The sequence below is a fragment of the Crocodylus porosus genome, unplaced genomic scaffold, assembly GCF_001723895.1.
Source record: "Crocodylus porosus isolate Cpor-Errol unplaced genomic scaffold, CroPor_comp1, whole genome shotgun sequence".
In the NCBI taxonomy this organism is placed as follows: Eukaryota; Metazoa; Chordata; order Crocodylia; family Crocodylidae; genus Crocodylus; species Crocodylus porosus.
The window spans coordinates 1,606,114-1,631,335 of NW_017728939.1; the positions used below are offsets into that span (position 1 = coordinate 1,606,114).

The 25,222-nt window shown below is 46.5% G+C and overlaps 1 long non-coding RNA gene across 1 annotated transcript; it reads left to right on the forward strand.

Moving 5' to 3' along the window:
• The first annotated feature begins 2,375 nt into the window (after window positions 1-2,375).
• LOC109318408 lies at window positions 2,376-23,681 on the forward strand. Its single transcript, XR_002103242.1, has 2 exons — window positions 2,376-3,885; window positions 19,353-23,681. It is a non-coding gene; the product is annotated as an uncharacterized LOC109318408 (long non-coding RNA).
• Window positions 23,682-25,222: the final 1,541 nt, after the last annotated feature.

Sequence of the window (25,222 nt, forward strand, 5' to 3'; positions counted from 1 at the left end):
AGATCCCCCTCAGCCTTCTCTTGTGGAGGCTGAACAGGTTCAGGTCCCGTCGCCTCTCCTCGTAGGCCCTGCCCTGTTGTCCCCTGACCATGCGAGTGGCCTCCTCCGGACCCTCTCCATGCTGTCCACATCCCTCCTGAAGTGTGGCGCCCAGAACTAGACGCAGGACTCCAGCTGCGGCCTGACCAGCGCCGCATGGAGGGGGAGGATCACCTCCCTGGCCCTGCTCGAGATGCATCTGTGGATGCAGGACAAGGTGCGGTTGGCCTTCCTGACCGCGTCCTCACACTGCTGGCCCGTGTTCATCTTGGCATCAGTGATGACTCCAAGATCCTTTTCCACCTCTGTACTGCCGAGAAGGGAGTTCCCCAACCTATAGGTCTGGTGCCGGTTGTTCCTCCCCAGGTACATCACCTTGCGCTTGTCTGCGTTGAATCCCATCCTATTCTCATCTGCCCACCCCTGTAACCTGTCTAGGTCCGATTGTAGCCTGTTGCTTCCTTCTAGTGTGCCCACATCCCCCCACATCTTAGTGGGGAGATGTGGGCACTTAGACTTCTTGCCCCCGGGGAGCAGGCTGGACTCTAAGATCTTCTGAGGTCCCTTCCAGCCCTAATGTTTATGAAGTCTAAATATCATGTCAAGTAATTTGCCCCTAAATGGAGGAGTGTGTGCCCCACCCTAGGACAGGAACAGAAGGGGCCAGGAGGCGATGAGACTGGCTTTACCTGCTCATTGGAGCCAGCGTTTTATTCTGGCTCTGGCAGGGCAGCCCCTTGAACAGAAGGTATCATTGGGAAGAAGGAGAGCAGATACCTTTTCTTCTCTCCTCCCTCGCACCCCAGGCCAGGGAAGAATGGAGTGACCAACCTGCTAGAGCCAGCATAAGCTTGATGCCAGGCATACCCAGGAGACAACCCGTTTCATTTCTGTTCCTGGCAGCAATCGGGTAAGACCCTGGTTCTCTTTGGTTTTAAGACTGAAGAGAGACTGCCGAGGACTTGGCAGTGAGCTCCTCTCAAAGACCCAAAGCACAGAGAAACTCGTGTCTGTTCCCTAGAAACAGGCTGCTGCTTTAAAGGGGTGGCAATACCCTCCTTCCAGGCCCTTGGTGCCCTGGCCTTTGACCTGACACCATGGCATCAACCCAGCCCTGGTCTGGGACCTGCTTTTCCAGGTACAAGCCATCAACAATGCAGCACATGCCTAGATCAGACGTGCTCTCAGCTCCTGGGAGAGGATTGTCCTAAATGGCCAACTTTACCCTAAGGTTTTTAGCAACAAGACCTATGCACAGCTAATGTGTGGTGATGGAATCTGTTAAAGACTAGAGATAAGGGAGTTGTCTTGGGGGATAAATTCTTCCCCCTTGTTTTCTGCTGCTGTTCAGGAGGTAAATAATGGCCTTGGCCTAGATGCATGCTGCAGCCATGCTTGTGAAATGCTGGCTTTATCACTGGGCTGGCACCAAGTGCATATAGGGCTTATTGGCTCCATACATCCTAGAGATGGTAGCGAATGAGAATGGGGAAGTTCGGTGTAAGTAGATCTTCAATCTTTCCACCAAGCAACTGCTTAGGTAAAGAGACCTGCAGCGAGCACAAACTGCAAGCTAGGCAGCTAATTTCTTTAGCTGCTGGCACTGTTACTTGTCTGACTTGTTCTTAAAAAAAGACTAAAAGCAACAAATAAAAAACCCCACCCTGTACTTTTCTAAAGCTCTGTGGTGGCTTGTACTTAGATCCTAAACTTATTATGCCTCCCTGTTTCCCCTCGCTGCGTTTAAATGAATCCCCAGGAGTAATGGTCAATCTCTTTATGTGACATGATACTGAGATTGGCTCTGAGATTGAAAACTGGTTGACTCAGTATTTTGCGCTCTCCTTCCAGCATATGTGAGCTCCTTGTGTGTGGAGGAGAGCGAGAGAATTCAACCCAAAAAGCTGTGGTCTCCCCAGGGGAGGGGATACTGCAAGGGCTACGTGCCAATCACCTTTATGTCTGTAGATTGGTGAGCAGCCCCTCTCCATTCTCCCTTCTCTTGTAGAAACCAGCTCTTGCCAAAGGGGCAGAGCCTGGACTATGAAGCAAGAACAGATCATAGCTTTGCTATGTCAAAAATGTGATGCCAGATGGTCTGCGGTGAAAGTAGTGAATGGGGGAGTGGTCGCCCAGTGCCACCACAAACTCTGCGATCCTTTTGGAAAGCAGCCCTGCCTCTAAAATAAGGACAAAGCTCCTTCCTGTGTTTGTCTACAGCATAAGCTCTTTAGGATGAGGCTTTTTACCAGGCGGTATCTAGTACAACAGGGTTCCCCCCTCCTAAATTTGGGGCCTGTGGGTATTAAGCACAGGGAGGTGAGAGATGTCTTTGCCTTGCCATAAGCAAGCTCCGGTCAGGGAAAGCACAAGGACACGGGGTGTTTTCCCTTGCTTTGCTGAGTGTGAGTAGGGGAGAGGGATGGCTGGGAGGCAGGGGATGGGCTCCTGACATGGGCAGGCTTGGGTAGATTGGAGGAGAGGCAGATGAGGCCGTGCTGGTGGTGGAGAGAAGACAGCTGTGTGCGAGGCAGGCCTGGTGATGGAAGGAGGAGAGAAGTGTGCTCATAGGTGAGCATGGCAGGGTGGGAGATGGGCACAGGCTCTGCGTGGGATGCTGGGGTGAAGGAGCAGGCATGATTTGGGCGAGTGGGAGGAAGGTCTTGACTGATCCATCACAGCAGTAGGGTCCATTTCAGAGAGGGGACACACCAGTCCCCTCTACCCCAGAACTGCATTTTTTTGTCCCCTTTGCTGTCAGCACCACGGCGGCAGCCAATGGCTTGAGACTTTGCACCTTGAACTGACTGTTTGGTGATGCCCTTCTCTCTAGGAGGATGCATGGGCTCATGCTTTAGGCCTTAGCATCATGATTTCTAGGTTCTCCTCCCAGCCCTGCCATGCTGTAGGAAGCCACACTTGCAGAACCCGCAGTGCCTTAGTTTACCAGGCTGTATAACGGGAACATGGCCAGCTTCACCAGGAAGCCGTGAGATGTGGAGCTAGGAGTCTGTCTGTCAAGTACTTTGCAATTCCTTCCTGGCAGATGCTGTCAAAGCGTATGAGATTTGTTTTGTTCAGGAGCAAAGCTTTTAGCATAGCAGGTGTTTGAGGTTTCAAGCTCTCTCCTTTCCCGCTTCCGCCCCCTTCTTCCAGGAGCGCTGAATGCTAGCAAGTGAATTTGTAAATTCATGGCAAGCCTGAGTGAGAGCTGCAAGCTGTCATTACCCAGATCATATTTTTTTAAAACTACAAATAAAGGGAGCGACATTTCATCGGAGCACCTGAATGGTGTATTTTCTTTATAGCCAGCCCTGGAGCGCTTGGAGCCATGGGCTGTCTTTCAAGGTTTTTTACTCTGTGAAACAAGCTCAGGGGGAGGAGATGACCTTCCTCCTTAAAGAAAAGAAAACCCATGTTTTTTTGGCAAATGGTATGTGGAGGGAGGGGGGGCTTCAGTTAAGTGCTGATGTATTTGCTTTTACACTCAAGCTTTGCATGACTGAGGTCTGCAGAGGGGAAACCAAGTGCCAGACCTCAGCGGTGCTCTTCCCCTCTTGGAGCCAGTGGGAGCTGAACTGGAAAAAAGGTTTTGCAAAGGCTCGGCTCATTGAAAGTTTCTTACCCGGACTTAGGCCAGAGACACGAAGAGTCCAAGAGAAGTGAAACATGGGTCAGTAAACACTGCCAAAGTGACATTTTTCAAGTGTGTGCCATCTTCTGCTTTTGCACATCTTCTAGGGCATACACTTCAGCACTTAATGGCATGAGACTGTGTCCCATGGGCGGGGGGCATAGAAACAAGCCAGCAGCAGCAATCGGCTGTGTCAACGTTTCCGTTGGCAGGTAACTGGGGAGCCGCATATGTTGCGGAGGCGCAGTCCAGGACTGCTTCTCTCCCTGGCCTTCGGGTGCGGGGAGCCTGTGCAGAGATGCATCAGCTCTTAATCCTCAATGTCAAACCTGGACGGCTTCAACTACCGAGCTGGGAAAGTTTTGCTTTCCCCCACTACCAAAATATTTGCTGTATTTGTTTCCCCCCGTGCATTCCCTCCCCCCCCCAAAAAAAAAAATCTGCAGGAAAAAGGTCTTGTTCAAATCTAAACTTTTTTTTTTCATTCCTGAAAACTCAAAGAGTTTTATTTACCAAAAATATGTAGGGGAAAAACTTTTGAATGGCAAGGTTTTCATTCCCTTGCAAAATATTTCCCAGCTCTGCTGCAGGTACTGTGCCTTTAAACTCTTGCGTGATTCTCCTCGTTGTCCCCGTGTAACTTAGCTGCAGTTCAGTCAGCATCTATGCACAGAAGCGCCTGCTCCCTGTTAGGTATCTTCCAAACAAAAGGCTTTGAGAAGGAGTCTCCCTCCAAAGCCCTGGCAGTCTTGAGATAAACAGATTAGTGGGCTAAGATGAGAGCTGCCAGCTCATGCAGGTCGCTTTGATTGACTCTCGGCAGCGGGACAGGGGAAGGAAGGTCTTGTACGTGGGCAGGGACTTCTCTTCTCTCTGGGCCTTTGAAATTGTTCCCATCACCGTAGGCTGGCAGTGGTTTCCAGGAGAGGGTTAAGCAGTTTGATTAACATCAGCCTTTCTTTCCCTTGCTGGAAGGTGAATTACATGATCACTAGATGGTCTTTTGTTGTTGTGTCAGCAGGGTTTTGGGGAGAGGTGGGTATTAGTGGGAGGGTGACACCTTCCTATTAGAGGGTGTTTTGTATTTCCCAGGTTTCTAGGCACGGCTGCGTGGGGCTGGGAGGGAATTGTTTCCCTCTCCTGTTGCTACATGTGTCAGGGTTTGATCTTTTTTTTTCCTGCCTTCTTCAGAAGCAGTTGAGTGTTGGCTGCAGCTAAAACTGGGGACTGCGATTATGATTGGGATTAGGGTAGGACTGAAACCAGGCGGGTTCTTGGCTAGGGGGTCTTGCCCCTCCACTCAGGGTCAGACCAAACGCCATGCTTGGGATCAGGAAGAAATGTTACTCTGTGGTCAGAGGTTTTTGCCGTCCTCTTCTGGGAGGGGAATGACCCTCTTCTTTGGATCTCTCCAGTGTATTTGATCAGCCCTCACAGCAGCAGGACACTGACTGTAGTGGGCTGGGGTGCTGTGTGTGTGGCTGTGGCAGGGTCAATGTGTGCAGTTTTAATAAGAGGCTGGACATAGATTTGTCTGCAGTGGTTCAGATAGGGATGGTTCTACCTCTGGAGTCCCTTCTAGCCCGACTTGCCTGTGATTTTTTTTTTGTATACTCTGAGTATATTTTTAGAGAAGGCAAGTTGTATTTGCTCCTCCATGTATGGCCTCAATGAGAATGCCGCTATTCTCATTTTTCACCACAGTGTGGAGAAGGTGTAGATATGACAAAGGACAAAGCTAGGCATTTAGGTTGCAGTCTTGTAAAATGAAGAGAACTGGACCCTTGATTCTTATGGCAAATCTGCCGTGTGTTTGAAAACCCTTTTAGCAGGATGCTGGCATCTGCCTTCTTTCCATTTAGGAGAAGCGAGTGGGTGATGCTTGTGGAAGAAGGAGCCTTAATACTGCATTACTTGATTTATTTATCACCTCTGCTCTAATGCCTGAGGGAAGGATAAAGGGAAATAACATTGTGCTTTTTTCTTTCCTGATGCAAAACACAAGCAAGTCCAGCTGGTGATTGGATTGAAGATGAAATACTGGCCTTGCAGAAGAAAAAGGTGTCACACTATTAGAAACTGCAGTAAAAAGAAATGTTTTTTTGGAGGTAGGATCAAAAATGGAGATGCTGGCTGCGTCCCGCCGAGCACAGCCATGCGGTATGTGGCAGCGCAGACCTGTCTGCGGTACCGCACGCTGCCCATTCAGGCATTCTTGCAGTGCGGGGGGGGGGAGGGTTGACCTCAGGAGATCCTGGGGTCAAAAAAAACCCACGCAGAAAAAAGTGGGGTATTGCATATGGTGGCAACACATGCCACCCAAAACCAGAGCCTGGCTGCCGACCAAGCTCCCAGCTGCAGGAGCACCACAGCTACAGCTTACCCAGCCCCAGGAGCCCAGGAAAGGCTGCTGGGGCCAGTGCAGTTGCTGGCCCCAGCCTCCCCTACCCCACCTGGTGTAACCTGCCATGTGCCAGAGTGCGTGTGGCACAGGCATTCCCCGGGGAAACAAACATCCGTGCTCATGTGGCCACTGGGTGCATCTACATGTGCACTTTACTGCAGAGTAGACTAATCAGCTCTGCAGTAAAGTGTCACCATCTACACATGCACCACTATTAAACTGCACTACACTAATGAACTCAGCCTTAAGATAATGGTGTCAGGGACAAGCACTGTCTTATGGCGGAGTAAGTAACTATGCTGAAACACACATGTAGACGATAACAGGGGCTGGCTGGGGCATGAGGGTGCTAAAGTGTGGGGGCTGCTTGCTGTCTAGTCATGGCTCCACACTTGCAGTCCCCTCATGCCCCAGCCAGCCCCTCCACCACCTGATGCCACCACCCAAAGGCTGGGGCTGACCCGCACAATCCCCCTGACAGCCCCAGGCTGTTCCACCACAGCTCAAATTGCTGCTGTCTCAGGTGCACGTGTAGATGCTGTGCCTCGGAGCAGTTTCCTCTGTTTTAAATGACTGTGGAGTTTATTGTGTTTAATTGCACATGTAGATGCACCCACAGGCTCCAAAAAGCTGGAGCTAGAAGGTAACTAGAAACAGCAGTACAGGAATGAGTCATGAAGAAGATGATTGCCTAATGAAACGAACACACTGGTAGGAAGATTAATCACTTAAGCCCCTTTTGATGCCTCAGGGGTTTTCAGGGAAAGGCGAGTCATTTCAGAGGAAACTCCTCTAGAGCTGGGAGGATGCAATGTTTTTCAATTTTCCTATGAAATCAACAGTTAGAGTGGTATTTTTTAGAAACAATACACTGGCCTCTCTTTTTTCTCCCTGAATGTCACAGGAAGTGTTTGGGCCAGCACCAAGTGCTTTGGAAATTCCCAGCCCTGGAACGTTGGTCGTCTTGTTCAAATATCCTCTCTTAATTTCCTTCTCTCCTCCTTCCTTTTCTGCCTCCTGAACATCACACGCTGGATCACTGGAGGAAGGGGCACGAAGCATCTGTCTCATTGAGGACTAGACGAAGTTACTGCCCCCACTCAGAGAATGCTTGGTCGGCCTTGCCTTGCCTTTCTGAGGCAGCTGCTTGAGAGGATGCCGTGAACCTATACAGCATAAAAAAAGCACAACTGACTGAAAACTACAGCAAGCTGAAATTGTGACCATTGGGGAAGGACACGGCAAGCTTTTAAGTAATGAGTTAAACCGAAATGCGTCTGCAGCCCCATCTGTGAGATGGAAGGAGGGGCTCGCAGTCTACTGGTGCTCTCATTCCTCACTCACCGCTTAACTTAGCATCTCTTGGAAAATTCATCAAGACTCATAGGGGCAGGAGCCAGCATCTGGATGGCCCAGTTTGTGTTTTATTCTCAGGCAAAAGAGAGAGGCCTCCCCCCTCCCCCTCTTTAAAAGTAAGATTCACTGTAATTACACTTACGCAATTTCCATGCAGTCTTTGGGGCTATTTCTCTTTCCATGGTGAAGGAACAAATTAACAGGAAGGATCCAGGCTCTGAAATGTCAAGCAGTTGAAGTGCTGGTTCAACAAATGCTTGTTGACTCGTGATTTCTCACTTATCCGGCTGATATCCATGGTCTGCAAAAGGTGGAAGGGAAAGGATGATTGAGGACCTGATCCAGACCCCGGAGAACTCTATGGCAAGCTCCTGTTGACTTCCATAAGCTTGGCCCGGGCTCTGTCCAGCAGGCGTGTAGCCTGTGTGTGTGCATATAAGCACATAACGGCTGCAGCTTTGCTATTCTGGGCAGCTAGACCTCAGATTCAATGCAGAAGCAGGCTTCCTGGTCAAGCATTTCTAACAAGGCACCTACCCAAAAGCCTGAATACAATCCATCTCCATATGCAAATAGTTGTGCACCTTTGAGCTAATCCCCTCTTTTGTCAGAGAAAGCCCAGATCCCCGAAGGCAAAAAGATGCCTATTTTTAGTGAGTGCTCGCTGTGCCAAGGCTGCGTGTGTGTTTGCGCACAGATTCAGTTATGTACCTGCCAGCAGGTGCAGCACTCCCAGGGAGGGGCCTCACTGATAGAGATGAGCCAGCTTTGCTGCTGCGTTGCAGGACCGTGACGCACCTTTCCCCCACGTCTTTAATAATGACTGAGGAAGAACCAGCTTGTGCTGATTGAGGGCCCAGGGTTTAGAGCAGCATTTTCCCAACCCTCTTGATGTTGTTTCCATTTCCCCAAAAGGACCCCCAGTCAAATATGTGCACACACATGCATGCATGTGTGCACAGGCTCATGTGCACACCTGTTTGATAGTATTAAAGGCCTAAATTAACTTAAATGCAAATATATCGATGGGGTTTTGGTTGTAGTCTTGTTGGTCTAAGGACATAGGCAGGCCAGGTTCTTTGGGTGGATGTGATATCTTTTATTAGACCAACGGAGTAGTTGGAAAAAAGTTCTTTGCAAGCTTTTGGGCGCAATCACACTTCTTCAGGCATAGGGAGTCTCTGCTCTTCTGGGATCTCCAAGGAATGAGAGAAGGTAAAGTGAGGAGGTCAGTGAGAATGTAAATTGGTGGAAATTAGGAAAACAGAGGGTAGAGAAGGGATTGTTTTCTTAATTTACCCATTGTTTTCCTAATTTCCACCTAGACATCACTTCTACCCAAAGAACCTTGCCTGCCTAAATTGAGCACTCACTCAGCATGTTTTCCTGTCTTGCTATTATATGATGCTTTCTCTCCTTTTTTACACACTAGGATTCGCAGGGAAGTAGTTGGTGCCCCAGGGGCTTACACTCTTTGAAATGGATGGATCTGTTCATGCCTCCCAGCTGCTGTTTCAGCCCCTCTTCAAACTCGGGCAACTGCTGATGCATTGGTTATGTTTGTCCCTTGTTTTCAAGATCAGAGATGATAATGCCTAGGGAGTTACTTTCCTTTTGAAAGTTGATGCTCTGAAGAGTGCTGGAAAAGCTCGTTCCTCCCTCAGTAGTTTTGTCCTTCACCCCTGTGAGTGTTTGGGAAAACTGGCCTGGGTGATGGATGGTGTCAAGAAGCGACCCTGCTGCGTGAAGAAGCAGCCGTATGCTGTGGCTCGCAGTTGGGGTCGTCCGTATTGACTCTCAGTGATTGCACGCGTGGTAGATCCATTCCATGCAGGGGCTTTGCTTGCGACCACCGGGATGCTTTCCATGAAGTTATTCTTGCCTGTACTTTTATGCCTGTCTCCCCCTCCTTGACTTCTGTGAGAACAGCCCCAAACTTGCTGCCTGCCAAGGCTTGTTTTAAATATAGCCCTCCTTCCTTCGCTCTCTTTAGTGGCATGAATTTTAATGTGACATCTGAGCATCAGGCCTGTCGCCTGACTCTTGCCTCCTGATCACATGCCCAGGCATATAAGCCCCGAGTCTAATTAGTGTAATAAAATGTGTAAAAGTACTAAATCTCTTCAGACATGGCAATTTTATCACATCCATATACTGTCACAGCACAAGGGAAACTGACAGTAAGGAATAAAATAGTTATGTCTCTGGCTTTTTTTTTATTACTTTTAATACGCTACTTTTTTTTTGTTACTGGAAATTTAAATTATAATGGAGCAGCTTCACTTTTTTAATGTATCCATAGCAACGAGGACATCTAAACTCTTACAGAATGATCACTTCCCTCCTGGAGTTGCATCACATGCTTTTCAAAGATAGTCCCAGAGGTGCAGGTTTTTAATAGACTTTTTTTTTCCTTTTTGCAAATAAACAGCTGTATACACGGAGCTTTCTCCATCAATATGCTGCCTACAGAAAAACCTGAACTTGATAACTGCCAGCATGCTTCATTACACCCAGACTGGGATTTTTCAGGCTCGATCTGGCACTCTTACTTCATCCAGGGAAGCTTTTCTCGAGCAAGTAAATCCATTGTGTTTACTTCCTTGTAAACCAGAGAACACCACTGAATTCACACTGATGTAAAGGAGATTAGATCCTGCCTCCTGTCTTCGGTGGGATTACTTCATGGGTGTCAGCTGAGCGAGCAGCGCTGTGTATCTGCTGCTTATATTACCCCTGCAGCTAGAATCAATCATCTTATTTTTAAAACTTCTTAGACATCAACCTCAGAAAACAACTCGACAGATTGCTGTCATTCTGAAATCTGATCAGTTAAAGAAAAAATAAGCCAGGCACCGTACCTGCCTTGGAGCAGCCTTGGATGATTTTCGTAGTGTGACAATCAGACATTCCCATTCTTGGGGAAAGAAAAAATATATTTTCTTTCCTCCTTCATAGGTGCAAAAGACCCACAAAAACCGCAGGAGTGAACCTGAGAACAGACAAAGCGCTGTCAAGTGAATGAAGTACATGAGATGAAGGAAAAATAGAGGGACACGTTTTTTCTTTAGTCTCTTTCACTTAATGGAATTGTAACTGCTACCTGGATCGGTAGGAGGTCAAAAACATTCAGATGGAAGAATGATTTTTTTTTATAAAGTTGACAGCATTTCTTTAAGCCTGTGCAGTTCCTATATTGTAAGTGCAATTGTGATAGTAAGTGATTTTCATGGTCACTGTTGGGTTGTTCTAGATCGAGAATGTAGGTCTAATAAATATAATGCAGACACTAATGTGATTTTGAACTGGAAATCTTGCGTGTGTATTTAAAATGGGTAGGGATTTGCTCTTATGTTCTTGGGCTCTTGCATCACCTCAGTGATGTGTAGCATGCACTAGATTCATTGTCACTTGTGTCCTCCCGGAGAAGTGCCTGTATCTGGGGGGTCATGTGTCTTCCAAGAATAGTTTGCAAATTGCTGGGGATGTGCTTTAGAAATGCAAAACACGGCTTCTAGCTCCATCCTTACATAAACAGGATCTCGCTTGCTAACAAGTGGTTGTAGTTCATTAAGGTCAGTACAAAACAGGATGTTTACAAAATAATAAAGTATGTATTTTTAAAGGATTACATAAAGATTGCATCAATAGAAAAGCCTGCCTGAAAAGACTGTGGTTTCAAGGATTCTGAGGTTTTCAGTGTCGTTGCAGTCTGAAAGACTCCAGACACGTGCTGTTATAAAAACCATGTATATGGTCTATCAGCAACTTACAGATCTAATGGGTGGGGTTCACAAGTGGAAAAAAGTAGGTGGGGAGAGGGGGCTGAAAAAAGGAAATGTGAATGATGCAAAAATCTGTCAGACCTGCAGATCAGGCTAGGGGATGAAAAGCACTCTCTTTCCTTTATGGCTCACATAGCATCACCTTTTAATAAAGATTCTATAACAGGAACCTATAATTTTGTAGGTGATGTATGAGCCAGAATATATTCCAGCTCAGTCTCATGGCTTTATTAATTCGGCAGGCCAAGCAGAAATATGGAGTAATTTGCAAAACATGAGCACCTAAGACTGAATAACTGTCACAGTAAAGTCCAATATCCAAGAGCGCTGTTTCAGTCATTCTCCCCCAGTCCCCACCCTCATCGTAACAGTTTTACAGGAGAGGATACAGATGTCATCATTTTTCGGCTGGAACTTTTTAGATTTAAAGCTTCCTTCTAAGACCAAAGCCACACCTCCCTAGAACAGCCAGCCACTCAATTAATCGATAAGTAAGCAAGCAACTGCTTTCTACACCCACTCTAGCTTATCTGTTACTCTAGTTGAATGTCCTAGGACAGTGAAATGGGTCTTTGCTTCTGTACTTCTGATTTTCTTCAACAGCATTTCATTTATTGCATGGGTTGTTTAAATAATGTGCTGCTGAAGTCGGCATTATAACACAATTTGACAGTGCTCCTCAACCCTTTAAGCCGAGAACTAGAAACGCATGTGAGCAGAATTGATTCTCCATATTTGAATATGGTCAGCACATGGAGGTTAAACCTCCAATGGTTAGGGGAAAAGCAAGCATATGCAATGAGATCATTAATGCACAGTTTTGCATCTTAGCCAAGAGACTGCTATAATGGTGCAGTGTCTCTTGGCATTATATTGAGCTAGTGTCTCAATATGGACACTGGAGGAAGAGTGCCATGTATTGAATCACTTGCTGCTTTATGGTCTTCCATCCAAGTATTGACCTGCTTGATGCAGCTAAATGTATGTGATGTAACGGGGTCATAGAAAAAGGTGTTGGTGAAATACTTCAAACCCATTGGATGAATAATGGGACCAACGTCAATGTTATGGTTATTATAAAGGAAGTTCGGTTAGCCCTGTTGATTTTGTTTCACAGATAGTTTCCTCCTGCCATTTACTGTCTTTGTCTCTCCCCCATTTTATTTTTCATGTTTTCAAAATGAGAACAAAATCTCTAGAGATCATGGGATAAAAACAAATTGGCATGGACTCAGTCAGATCTCTCTGGTTACAAGCCTTTGCTAGGGTCTTTAGAGATATTGTGTAGGAAGGTTCAGTGCTGCTTAGCTCAGAGTCACCTCTTTTAATCCCATACCTGACACGGAAGCAGCAGACAATAAAGACAGCTGTAAGTAAGTTGAAGAATATTGCTTACTTGATGTGAATCCAGAGTATGAAACACGTTTTCCATCTGGCTAGCCAAAAGCTGGCAAAAACTATAGCCGTTGGGTGATTTGGGTGACTGCTACAGTCATGCGACTGTGGCCCAATGCAGAACAAGCATTGCAAAATTGCCTAAGTCCTACACCCCTGCATGTCGTGACCAGTGCCACGTGGCTGTGCAGCATCCACAAAAGAGTTAATCAGCATATGTTTGCAACGATGTGATGTCACTGTCAGAGATAACAGGACTGGATCAGTGAACCAGAAAGTTTACAGCAGCCCCACAACATGTTTCTGCCTCCCTCCCCCCTCTGCCCCATGATCAACCAATGAGAGTCTATTCTGATGATGTAACCAATATAATTTGATATCCTTCCCGTGGTATGTGGGGGTGGGGTCCTGGTTAGTTAGTTCCACCAAAACTTTTTCCCTCTATAGTTTGCTTTTGCATTTTTAATTAAGTGCGGTTCAATCAATCCCTTGTAAACAGTTTTATTTGCTTGCTTTGAGGCCTTTGATCCAAATACCACATTACACCAGGGCATTTTGGGAAGGAATAGATGTGGCCAGAGCCCTGGGAACATGCTGATTTTGGGCAAGATGAACCAAGTCATGACTGTCGCATGACTTCTAAATGCTACTTCATAATCAGAAACAGAAGGCTAGTTATGGTAGTAATTGCTCATCTAAATATTGACTAGCCTGATGCCACTCAGTTTACATCTTGTGTATTGGGAGACATCCATAAAGGCTTTGGGAATTGTTACAATAATAGAGTAATAATAATATGCAACTGTAAGAGTTTATGGCTGCGTAATGAGAATAAATGCTGAAAGGGCCCCTTATGATTATCTAAGTTGACCTCCAGCATAATGACAGGCCAGTTGAGCCCACTGCTTCTGCATGAGCTACAGTAGACCTCTCAGAAAGAAAGCCAGCTGCAAAGCCTTCAAGTAAAGGACCGTCCAACACGTCTGAAAGATCAGCCTCCCAGTGCCTGTGGCAAAATATTTCTTATTCTCAAGCAGTTTGGTTCTCAATGCCAAGCAAAGGTTGGTTTCAAAGAGTGAAGAGGAGGATGGATTCTTCGAATGCTGGAGGAATAGTTTTGTTTTCTTTACCTGTAAATCTGCATCCTTCAACTTGCCAGCTAAGTGTCTGTTTCCTTCCATCTCCTTCCCAGCAGTGCCTGTCCAAGCACTGGAATTCCTCTCCTTTTGGTCTCAAGTTCATGGTGCCAGAGCCACAATCGTATTACGGGCTTCAAAGGACCAAGTCCTAGGCAGGAAACTGATTTGGAAGGTGGCTGTGGCATTCTTTACCTACCTTTACAAAGCAATAAAGGGTGAGCAGAATTTGCTTTGACAGGTATATTAAGTCTTGCAGCTTTTCAAAGGCTTTCTCTGATCCAGCATGACGTGCCTGGATGCTGGTACTCCGAGCTGGCCTGTGCAGTTTGTCAGAAGGGCAGGAGCAGGCAGTGCAAGCTGTGAGGAGTCACACTGCGAGCTTGTATGGCTGTCTTGCATGTTGAATAATGGCTATGCGTGCAGTCCACCTTGCAGCTATTGTTTTCCACAGCACACAACCCAAAGGCTGCCCTTAAGGGTTATCATGAACTCCAGAGCCAGCGTCAAAGCGATAGCTGGAGAAACCATTTGACAAATTGAAGCAGGCACAAAACAATCCCCTTCTAAGATCAAAGTAAGTGCCATTGCTTTTCCTCTAACACTAGGCAGGAAAATTAGCAGCTACACCCTCCCTTCAATGGGAGCCAACCTCCATGAAGATGTTTAAAGTGGAAAGGTTCAGTGATTGACACATAGGGTCAGTGAAGTTACACTGGGAACAAATCTGGCCGGTTGTTACCAGCATTTCCCCGGTTTTCAGTTGAACCTCAGCTGAATGCAAGGAGGCATAAAACCTGAAAAAAAATAATGACAATTCCAAACACCTAAAGGACTGCATTTATCTCCTGGCTTCTAACTCCAGATTTTTTTCTTTTAAAGCTAGCAAGGAAAGATGCCATATTGAATCGCTAGTGCATATATTTTAATAGCTGAACTGAATCATGGCTTTCTCGTGCATGGCACCTGGGCTGTTTTGCATTTTAATTCCATGTTTGTAATCTACTCCGGTTCAGGTTTTCTATTTTACACCCTGGTGATTTAGTCTCAGCCTCCTTTTAATCTGCATGCAGCACGCATGAGTGATGTGTAGCCCAAGAGATGTCTGTATTTAAAAATGTACTCTAATATACCCCTGTGTTAGGGGCAGAAGTATTAATTCCTCTTCTCAGCAGCCTGGGCATTATTGCTGCCTGTAGGGTGATCAGACGTCTATGTGTGTCTATATATGTCTATATATTGCATCCTTACAAAGGAGCTGTTTCTAATGAGCAGGAATTCATGGAAGCTTTTCTCTTCCCCTGCAAATTAGGTACAGTACCATTCAGCTTACAAGCTTTGGGTGGGGATGGGAAAGAGAAGTGTCCCATGCAGTTTAACTGGATCCATCTGCCAAGTTATGCAAGATTTTCTCATTCCATGGGACCTCTTTTATAATGGGTGCGAAGTAATTAGGATTATGAATGTGACCCTGTGACTCCTGCTAAAGAAAATTATTTCGCTGTCTGAAACGGGCAGAGAGTGGGCAGACAAACAGGTCAGCCGCTCTGCAGTACATCTTTACACCTTTTAACTTGCTGTAACTTGTTTGTCCATAAACTGAGTCCTGTGTGAGCAAGCTGCTCCATGAACTTCTGCTCGGAGTTTCTCCAGATTTACGACAGCATATGTAAGAGCTGCTTCTGACTTTTCTCTTCCCACTTGTCGAATGGTGAACAGATTTACAACAGTGTTTCATTTGGCCCCTGAGAAGTTTGGAGATTGTGTGGGGGTAAATGAAGTGTGTGGCCGGTGGTTTATTTTACATCCTTCTGCTGCTTTGTTGTCCAATCCTGTCCCCTTGCATCCTGCTGGGGGGTAAGGTACATTGCTTTTGTAGTCAGTGGGCGCATCAACATGAGACATTTACTTGCAAAGTTGACTAATTAGCTCTGCAGTAAAACATCATCATCTACATATGCAGTGCTACTAGGATGGAGTTAACTAATTAACCCTGTTGTAGGATAGTACTGCCAGACGCAAGTACTTTCCTACAGTAGAGTTATTTACTTTGCCGCAAGGCAGGTGTAGATACCGATGGGGCTGGCTGGGACATGAGGGTGTGCCCCCACCTGATCATGTATAGGTGCTCTCTGGCGGCCTTTGAGTACTCATTCGGCTCTGGCCAAGGGGTATGTCCCCAGGACCTAGGTGTTAGGTCACGTTCCATCCTGAGGGACCCCCTGACACTCACCTGCCATGACTCGGTCTTCTTTTCTTCAGTTGTGAGGCTCCTTCTCATGGATTCTCGTGGAGTGGGTACTACCCGCTGTAGGCGTTCTTGGGGCTCCACCTCCCCTACACCCCACCCATGCGCCAGCCCTCAGGACCTCTGGATGATGGGTCGCTGGCCTGTCCCCTGTGATGTCCTCATCTGTCTCTTTATCGCCTTGTCTGTCCCTGGATGACTTGCCTGCCGTGGATGACCATAGGCATGAGATTGTCTTCATCCTTGCACCCAAACTTCCTCTGAGGCTCCTGCAAATCTTTTTCTCTTTGTGATCCTGGACCCGTGGAGGGTCTGTCCCTGTTCACAACTCCAAGTGCCCTCTAAAATAAAGTGAAACAAAGAAAGAAATAACTAAAAGATCGGGGTGCGGGTCTCTGCCCACTCCACTCATGGGTCCAACATCTGTGGTCCTTCCAATCCCTCGACACCATCCCTCTTTGTCCCGGCTGTCCTGCTGAGCCAGGTGTAGAGCCTTCTCAATGTAGCTAAGACCCCTTCCAGAGCTGCCAATCTCCCTGAGATGCAGCCCAGGGAGTAGCTTCACCCTCAGGCGTCCTTGCTGTTTCCCCAGCCATTTCTCTGCCGCTGGCTTTTGAATCCGCTGGGTGGGGTTTTTTCCTGATTTCATTGGCTAGCGCCGCCCCTAGCCAGCAATAAGCGGCTGATGAACCACACTGGCGGCCCTTCTTGGCACAGCTCTCTTTTTTCTGTGGGTGGTAAGTATGCCTTCTTTTCTGGGCTTTCTCTCTCTTTTCCTGGGTGGGTCAGCCCTGCCTCAGGTCCTGCCCTGGGACAGGGTGCTTCAGTGGGGAGGCTGCCTGCCAACTAGCCCCATACTGAAGCACCCTTGTGACCCAGCCAGTCCCTCCATGGCAGGTTGAGCTGGGTAAGAGCAACCCCAGGTTGGCAGGCTGACCCCTGGGGCCCCCTGCTAGCCAGAGCTGCTCCACTCCAGTTCAACCTGTTGCATTCAGTACTGACAAATGCAGGTACTGCACTTGGGCAGTAAGAACCAGCAGCATACCTATAGGCTGAGGAACACCCTTCTCGAAAGCACAGTTGCAGAAAGAGATCTTGGAGTCATTATTGATTCCAAAATGAACATGGCCCGCCAATGTGAAGATGCAGTCAGTAAGGCCAACTGCAACTTGTCATGTATCCACAGATGCATCACAAGCAGGGCCAAGGCGATGATCCTCCCCCTCAATGTGACACTGGTCAGACCACAGTTGGAGTACTGTGTCCAGTTCTGGGCGCTGCACTTTAGAAGAGATGTGGCCAGCATCAAGGGGGTCCAAAGGAGAGCCACTCACATGATCTGGGGACAGCAGGGAATACCCTGTGAGGAGAGGCTATGGGACCTGAACCTGTTCAGCCTGCACAAGAGAAGGCTGAGAGGGGTCCTCGTGGCCGTCTATAAATTTACCAGGGGGGACCAGCGGGGAATGGGAGAAACCGTTCTCCCGAGCACCTCCCAGAGAAACAAGGAATAACGGCCATAAGTTGTTTGAGAGTAGGTTCAGGCTGGACATTAGAAGGCACTATTTCACAGTAAGGGCGGGTAGGATCTGGAACCAACTTCCAAGAGAAGCGGTGCTGGCTCCTACCTTGGGGGTCTTTAAGAGGAGGCTTGACAATTACCTAGCTGGGGTCATATAAGCCCAGTATTCTCTCCTGCCCAGGGTAGGGGGTCGGACTTGAAGATCTACTTAGGTCCCTTCCGACCCTACATCTATGAACATGCTGCAGTCCCAGATACATATGCAAGCTTGGTGCCCAGGAACAATAAACTCCGGCATGAACTGCACCAGAGTCTATTCAGCTGCATTAAGTGCACATGTAGACGTGCCCACTGAATGCCAAATTGGTGCCGGTTACACTACTCTTCCCTAGAGAGCGGCAGTTCACTCCATTAGCCTGAAGTTCAGCACGAAAGGGGGTGGGGTGGCACCTTACAGACTAACTCATTCAGAGGTACGAGCTTTCAGAGGCTGCAGCCTACTTTGTCAAATGCTACGAATGGACTTGCTACTCTGCCAGATCAGCCTGCTCAAAGAATAGTTCACGGCCATGTAAAAATGGATGTTGTGGCTTAGAGATATACATGAGCATTTGCACCCAGCACTTTATCCACTACTGAAGTGTGGCCACCTCTGGGGTGAAGCATGGCAGTTGTTCAGCAGCCTGCAGCAATCGTGACACCATTCAGGATGGGAAGCGAAGGCTATTGTACCTCTCAAGAACTAGAGGGGGAAGAGAAGTGCTGCAGACAGCACGGGATTTGGCTGCTATGTTGGTAGCCCAGACTACCAAGAGCTGACTTTAAAAAAGACCTTTTTAAATAGGAAATTTTTTTTTTCAATTGCATGAAATAAAACTTGGATGCCAACATGTGCAGCTGTGGGGGGAAAAAATGTTTCTCTTTTGTGTCTTTGGCTCATGATTCACCTCACTCATTTTAAATGTTAAGTAGTATTTTTTTTGTCTGGTTCTACTGATCTGACACAGGAACTTGCACCCTGGAAATGTGAACTCTGCGCTGTCTCGCTCCCACTGTATTGGTTAATGTCTGTAGAGGGAAAAGGCTAATTCCCTCATTTGGCAAAGCAATGCATAGCAAAGTGCTTCAGCAACTTTTACTCCCCTCTGTAGGGAACAGAAATATATTTAGCTGCTGAAGCATCTGCCCTGCTAACCTTATCTCCCCAATTTCCGCCCCCATGCACTTTTGGCCTCAACTGAAACCACTTTAAATTCTGCTTACATTGGAAGTCTCTGGTTAAAGTGCTTGCTGCACTCCAGCTTACAGTACCCACACAGATATTTATCCTAATCAATATTCTGGCAGTTTGAGATCACTAACGAACATGGTTGATGTCATCTGAGCCAGGCCTCCCAAATACTCTGGAACCTGTATATTAATCTTCACATAATTGCCCAGAGGCACCTGCTGACCGACATGGCCCTGCAGACTAAGTTACTGTAAAGTTGACAAATGATTTTAACAGTGCCTTCGTGGTCACCTGAGGACGGGCAATGTGCAGTACTGTAACCTGGTATTTCCATTGCACTGTGTGGTTTAAATGACTTTAACTCTTTGGAAGCGCTGCATTTTCCCCATAATGGAAATACTTAAGTTATCCCTTTTGAATGCCCAGAGGTACCTTTACTTCTCTTGGTGTTGCTTGTAGCAGTCTAGTTCAAAGCCATTAAAGCATGAGGGAAATGAGCTTTGCAGTTGAGGGGGGGAGGGGGATCTTTCTGCTCTGGATGATGGATCTTTTTGCATTAGAAAGGTGCAGGGCCAGTAATGATGACGATCTTTCATTTACAGATCTTTCATTTAGCGCCTTTCCTGCTAAGGGAATTATCAGCATCCTTCTCTGGGCTGGTTCAAGCATCCCTTTCCTCAGATGTAGTGGCCCCAGGAGACATTAACCAAGGCTGAAGTTCTGGCCCACTGACTTCACTGGGGAACCTCTCCTTTTGCTCTGGTTAGGATCAGACATGCAGACAGCAACATTAACTTCTTCAATGCATGGGGGTCAAACCTTGTCCCATGACAGCCTTTGGCCATTGACTCTAGTTGAATCCAGGTGTGATCCAAGGTGTTCAGATTCAGTTGTCTCTTGCTGGAAAACTAAGGCTACCTGAACTGCAAAGAACATATTGATGTGCCTTTTGGGTTTTTTTAAGAGAACCCTCTAAAATATGCAAGCAATTTGCTTCACTTTCTAGCTTCATGCACTAAACATTATTGAAATCTATCCCCAGTAGGGGCACCCTTTTTACGATCAGTACTGGAGTGGTTAACATTTCTATGGAAGGTATGATGAAACTGCATATTAAATAACAGAAATGATAGTTTGGAGTGTGCATTTGGAAGAGATCACTGCTTGTGGGGCAGATGTAAACCATAAGCCCTGTGAGGCAGGTAGTGAAAACACGTTACCGTTTTTCATCTCCGGCCAAAACAGAGCAGAACTGAGGGGATTTTTTTCCAGTCTGTGGACAATGAAAGGAGAGTATTTTTCCTCCACGTTTCCATTTGAGGACTGACAGTCTTTCTAGCAGTTAACGGAGTTACGTGTGACTTGCTGTCCTGCCTTGAAGTCCTACTCTTAGAAGTTGGTGAAAGAAAGGCACATCGATATGATGGAAGATCAGGCCGAGTATAAAATTCACATCTGCTTCTTTCACAAAGTCCTCAAAATGACCCTGTTCCTTAGAAGAGGGCTGCATACAAAGATTATCTAAGGCAGATGAAGGATTTGTGCTGACAGCGTATTGCACAGATCATCAGCAAGTCAGAACAGGAGGAATGGACTCACTGCTTGGGAAACTGTTTTAGTGACTAGTTTTTGAATCCTTCTCTGTGGTATCACTCCTGTTGTCCAATGTGGCGACCTTGGTGAATTCTTTGCTATTTCTTTGTCACTGCCAGCTGTTTGTGCAGAGGATAAAAACTTGGCCTTCCAAGGGCTCTGTAGACATGGCAAAGTTTTATAGCAACCCTGCGACCATCTGCATAGCAAGACTTCCTAGCTGTACAATCAGGAACTACCTTGTAGATCAGGACTAGAACGTGTAACCTCCTGCTCCAGAGCACCTTGAGGTAAAAGAGAATTTCGCCTTTGTTGCCGAGTTGTGAGAAGCATTGATTTCTGGTTCACTGACAGAGACAAGCAAACAAAAAAGAAATCTTCACTTTGTGTTGACCTGGAACATTTCTTTCAACCCAAAACAAAATATTTTGTTCTCTTTCTATGGGCTTATGATTTTTTTAACCTTATTGTTCCATTTAGGCACATTTTGAAACGAAACCTCATTTCAAAACAGCAAGTTGAGAACGTTGCATCTTGAAAACTACTTCAACTTTTTCAAATGATTTGGTGGGGCAAAAGCTATTCATCAAATCCAGTTGTGATGTACCCCCCAAGTGCATGTTTTGTGGAAATTAAACCATTCATCTGCAAAATCATACTTCCTACTTGGGTCTTCTTGTAGGGCTGGCTTGCAGTTTATTTCTGAACCCAGGCAGACGAGGGCAGTGCTACATACGCCCACTACTTAATTCATTGCAATGTTGGTATTTTCAGTTGACTTAAGGGAGGAAACTGCAGCACAAATGCTAAGAGAGCACAGCCAGAGCTGAAGAAAGGATCAGAAGGGAGGAATCCTTGCTTCTCAGTCCCAAGTTAAAACCAGAGCTTCGTTTACCTCTACTTTTGTCATGCAAAATTGGTTGATGTCAACTTCAGCTAAGCAGGTTTGATTTCCATGTTAGGATTTCAAAATTCATGTTCCCATGAGTTGTATTTCAGCTTCTTTTTTTTTTCCTGCATAACACCGGAGAAGTGGTATTGCTGAGTTTGGGAAAGAGTTACAGAAAGCAGCTCCTCTTTCTTCACAGATACTCCCTGTTGCAAGCTGTAAGACAGAAGTGGCATAAGACAGAAATGGCTGGATTGCAGTGCGGTGCCTGTTCCTCACGGTACATGGGAGATGATGCATGCATTGCCCAAGGGATGTCAAATGTTACATTTGGGACAAAAACTTCAGAGCTGGCTAGGAAGTCTGGATGCTTTGGCTTTTGGGTGCTTTACTTGAGATACCTTGAACCTGATTTTCAGAGGTGCTCAGTATCCTACTTTCCCTGCAACTTCAGTCTGTCTGACCCCAAAAAGTCAGACTGAGTGCATCTCAAGACACCCAGAAATGTTTGCCTCCAGTTTCACTAGTCGTTTCCAAATATATTGACAGTAGGAATGAAGAAACCGGCAGGCTGCCGTGTGGCTGAACTAGTACAAGGAGAAGGAGAGAGCACCGTTTTGACGGATTTCCTCCACACAATTTCCCCTGCTGCATATCAGTTTTTGCTTCTGTTTTTTGTTCTTCCGTTTCCTCTCACAGGGGGTTGTTTGAGCCATTGAGACAAGAGAACCTTATCATATTTGCACCAGGCCCCTCGTAGGACATCTTTTTCTCTTTATTTCTACAAAATTGTAGTTTGTAAGTGCTAAGAGTGGGGATTTGACATTGTGCAAGTGTCTGTCTGTTTTGCTGGCAGACAAGCGCCACTTGAATTCTTTGCGAGACTTGTATATCCCCAGACTGGAGTCTAAACTCAGATTACCAGTATCTTCTAGGGAGTGAAAAGCAAGCCAACAGGCTCTTCAAGTCAGAGATCCTGGTCCTCAGTGTACTTCCTTCTGCTCTGTGCAGTCTGCAAGTTTTCAGGCGGGTCCTCAGAAATTAAGTTTCATTTGGTTTGCATAAACTGAAGCTCTGGGCCACTGGTTTTCCCCCCTCTCCACACAGAGCACTGCCTGTTTTTTCTCTGTTTGGTTGGTTTTTATTTCAGATTAAGAAAAGCAACCAGGTGGGAGCAAGGGAGAGAAAACACCAGCGATTCGATCCATATTACGTGTTATCTGAGCTGATCTAAAATCCCACCTTGTCGCTGCCCTTCAAGACAGGCAAAATGCTTCAGAAATGTAAAGGCACCACACAGAGAGAAAACCAAGTTGCAGCAGTGCTTTAGCTCTGTGAATGCAATGAATGATCAGCCTATTTGTTTTGAGGGACAGCTGTTCAGCTGGAAAGCTGCACCATGGCTCTGCGTGCTAACTGCATTTCAGTAACTTAGCTGACATGGCTAGGTGTCCTCCTTGCCAAAGTTACGGCACCAGATATCCATCCAGATGTCTCCTGCACTCCCAGCCACGAAAAACTATGAGAGCTTTGGGGTCATGTTTCTCTTTCTCAGAAACTGTAGATGATCTTAGTGTGGTGCAAGGTTTGGGATAGGATTTCAACATTCACCAGCTGGTCCAAACATGGAGATTTCTTTATCAGATCCCCAGCCTGATCAAATTATTGACTCATGTTAAGGTAACCTTGGATGGACAGGGATATGTATTCCTTCTATAACTAGAGCCCTTTGCATGGGGAAGATAGGGTATAGTCCCTTCTGAAAAATTCCCTTTGGAAAAAAAACAGCACAAACTGGGAAGAGCCAGCAGCCATCCAGCACAGCGGGAGCCCTCCCTACCCAGCAGGCACTCATCTGCTTGTAGGATCAGGCCACAAAAAACTGAGCAGCAAAGTAGGCTAAGTGCCAGGGTTCTGTGTCAGAAATCTTTTAATGATGCGCTGAAAGATGGCACCTTCTTCTGTCAGCTGCGAGGCTTGTTCTTTTGGAGGCAAAAGACCTTTTTAAACAAGTAGCAATCCCACCAGATTTCAGTTGTCACGATCCATCCTCTGTAACAGATAGCAGCAAAGCATTAGGCATCTGGTTTACGGAGCCTGGTTACCCTGCTTTAAGTATACACTTAAATGTAGCATCCCTGCCATCCACATGAATCAGGACTGTTCTTTACGGTATCAACGCAATAAAATCCGTCTGCCAGCTCCACAGCGCTCTTATACCATCTGCCTTATAGCCTCTTTTTGCTATTGTGTTTGGAAATCATAGAGCTGATGCTTCTAAGGGGTGGGGGTTGTTGACTACAAACCAGAATGACGTTGCAGCATAAGAGACAGATCTCAACTACTCCTGCAGCAAGGACTGGGGTGTTTTCTGGAACGAAAGAGAAATTCACTCTTCTTTTAAAGAGAGGCTGGAGGCTTTACAAATACATGTAATTATCTCAGCAAACTATTTTGCCTCGAGTATTATCCATCACGCCGAAGTTTTCCTTCTCCTATAACTGTAGATATTACCTTCTATTTTTCTCATGGCCATAAAAAGGTAATTCTCTTAAAAGGCTTTCTTCCAGTCCTGCTAAAAATAAGGATCATCCTGCCACTGCACCCCCTCTTACAGTAATTACACTTCTGCCTTATACCTCTTTCCATGATCATTGCTCAGGTTTACATGGATTAGGCCCCAATGGAATTATAGCTGTGTACAGAGGCTGGATTCCCTGTGTTGTTACATGTACTAAATTATTTTAGAAATGTAATTAAGCATTTATCTTGAAGAGAATGCCCTGTCTTTAAAAGAGAGGATATCTTATTTGAACCCAATTAAAAAATAAACTGGCAGCTTTTAAATATTTACCTTGAAGACAATGGCTTGCCTTAAAAATGCAGACATCAAAACTACACTGCCCTGGATATCTTAATTGAAGCCAATTAAAAAAACAACCTTCAGCTTTTCTGCTGCTGTTGTATGGAATGGAGTCACTCCAGTCTGGCATCACTGGTGCTTTATTATGCTTTCTGATGTTACTTAACTGATGTTGAATACAGGGTCACCCAACCTTTTGCAGCCCAGGGAGCCAAATATAAAAAGGTCTCTAAGCCAGATGACGTTGTGGTGTTCCATTGCTGTCTTACTATTTAGGCTCCAACAAAATGAGAGGAACCCTCCTCCACAAGTCACCAACGGGGAGTTCCTTCAAGGTAGAGGCAATCCCAGTAAGTGAGCTGGTTCCTGGAACTCCTTCCCTGTGAATCCGTGTGCTCTGGTAGTCCTTAGGCCAGGGGAGGCAAAATACGGCCTGGGGGCCGGATGTGGCCTGCCAGGCCATTTTATCAGGCCCCTAAAAAACTTAGTAAATTAATATTTATCTGCCCTGGGCTGCCTGTCATGTGGCCCTCGATGGCTTGCCAAAACTCAGTAAGAGGCCTTTTGCTCAAAATAATGGCCTGCCCCTGACCTAGGCCCTAGAGAATTGTGGCTGAATAACCCAAATGAGAGCTGCTCCCAGGTTGGGCAGGAGCACAGACTGGTGGAGCTGTAATGGGGTTGCTGGTTCTGTTCTTCCCTTCATTCCTTCTCCCCAGCTTTAGGGAAGGTGCGGGGAAAGAGCCACGTTTACTAGAACTCCCCTCAGCTCAGAGCCTTTTGACTGCCCGTCCTGCTCTGTCCGTGGCCCCCGCAACCTGGCAGAAAAGCTGGCAAGGGGGTGGCCAAAACCTCTCTTGCCCTCAGCCCACCAGCCAGGAGCCAGCTGCAGGGCAAGGAAGGGACAGGAGCTCTTTTGAGACCTCACTCCAGAGCTGTTCCTCGGGCTTCCAAGGGAAGAGTCTGAGGCAAGTATGAAGATAGTGAGTGCCCTTGCCTCTTTCCTCATAAAGAGTGGACTAGATGAAAACCTGCTCATGACGATGGTAATGTTGGAGTGATGTGGTAGCTATGATGGTCCAGGAGTTATATGAAAGGCAAGGATTCCTTAGGGTGATTTTTTTTTT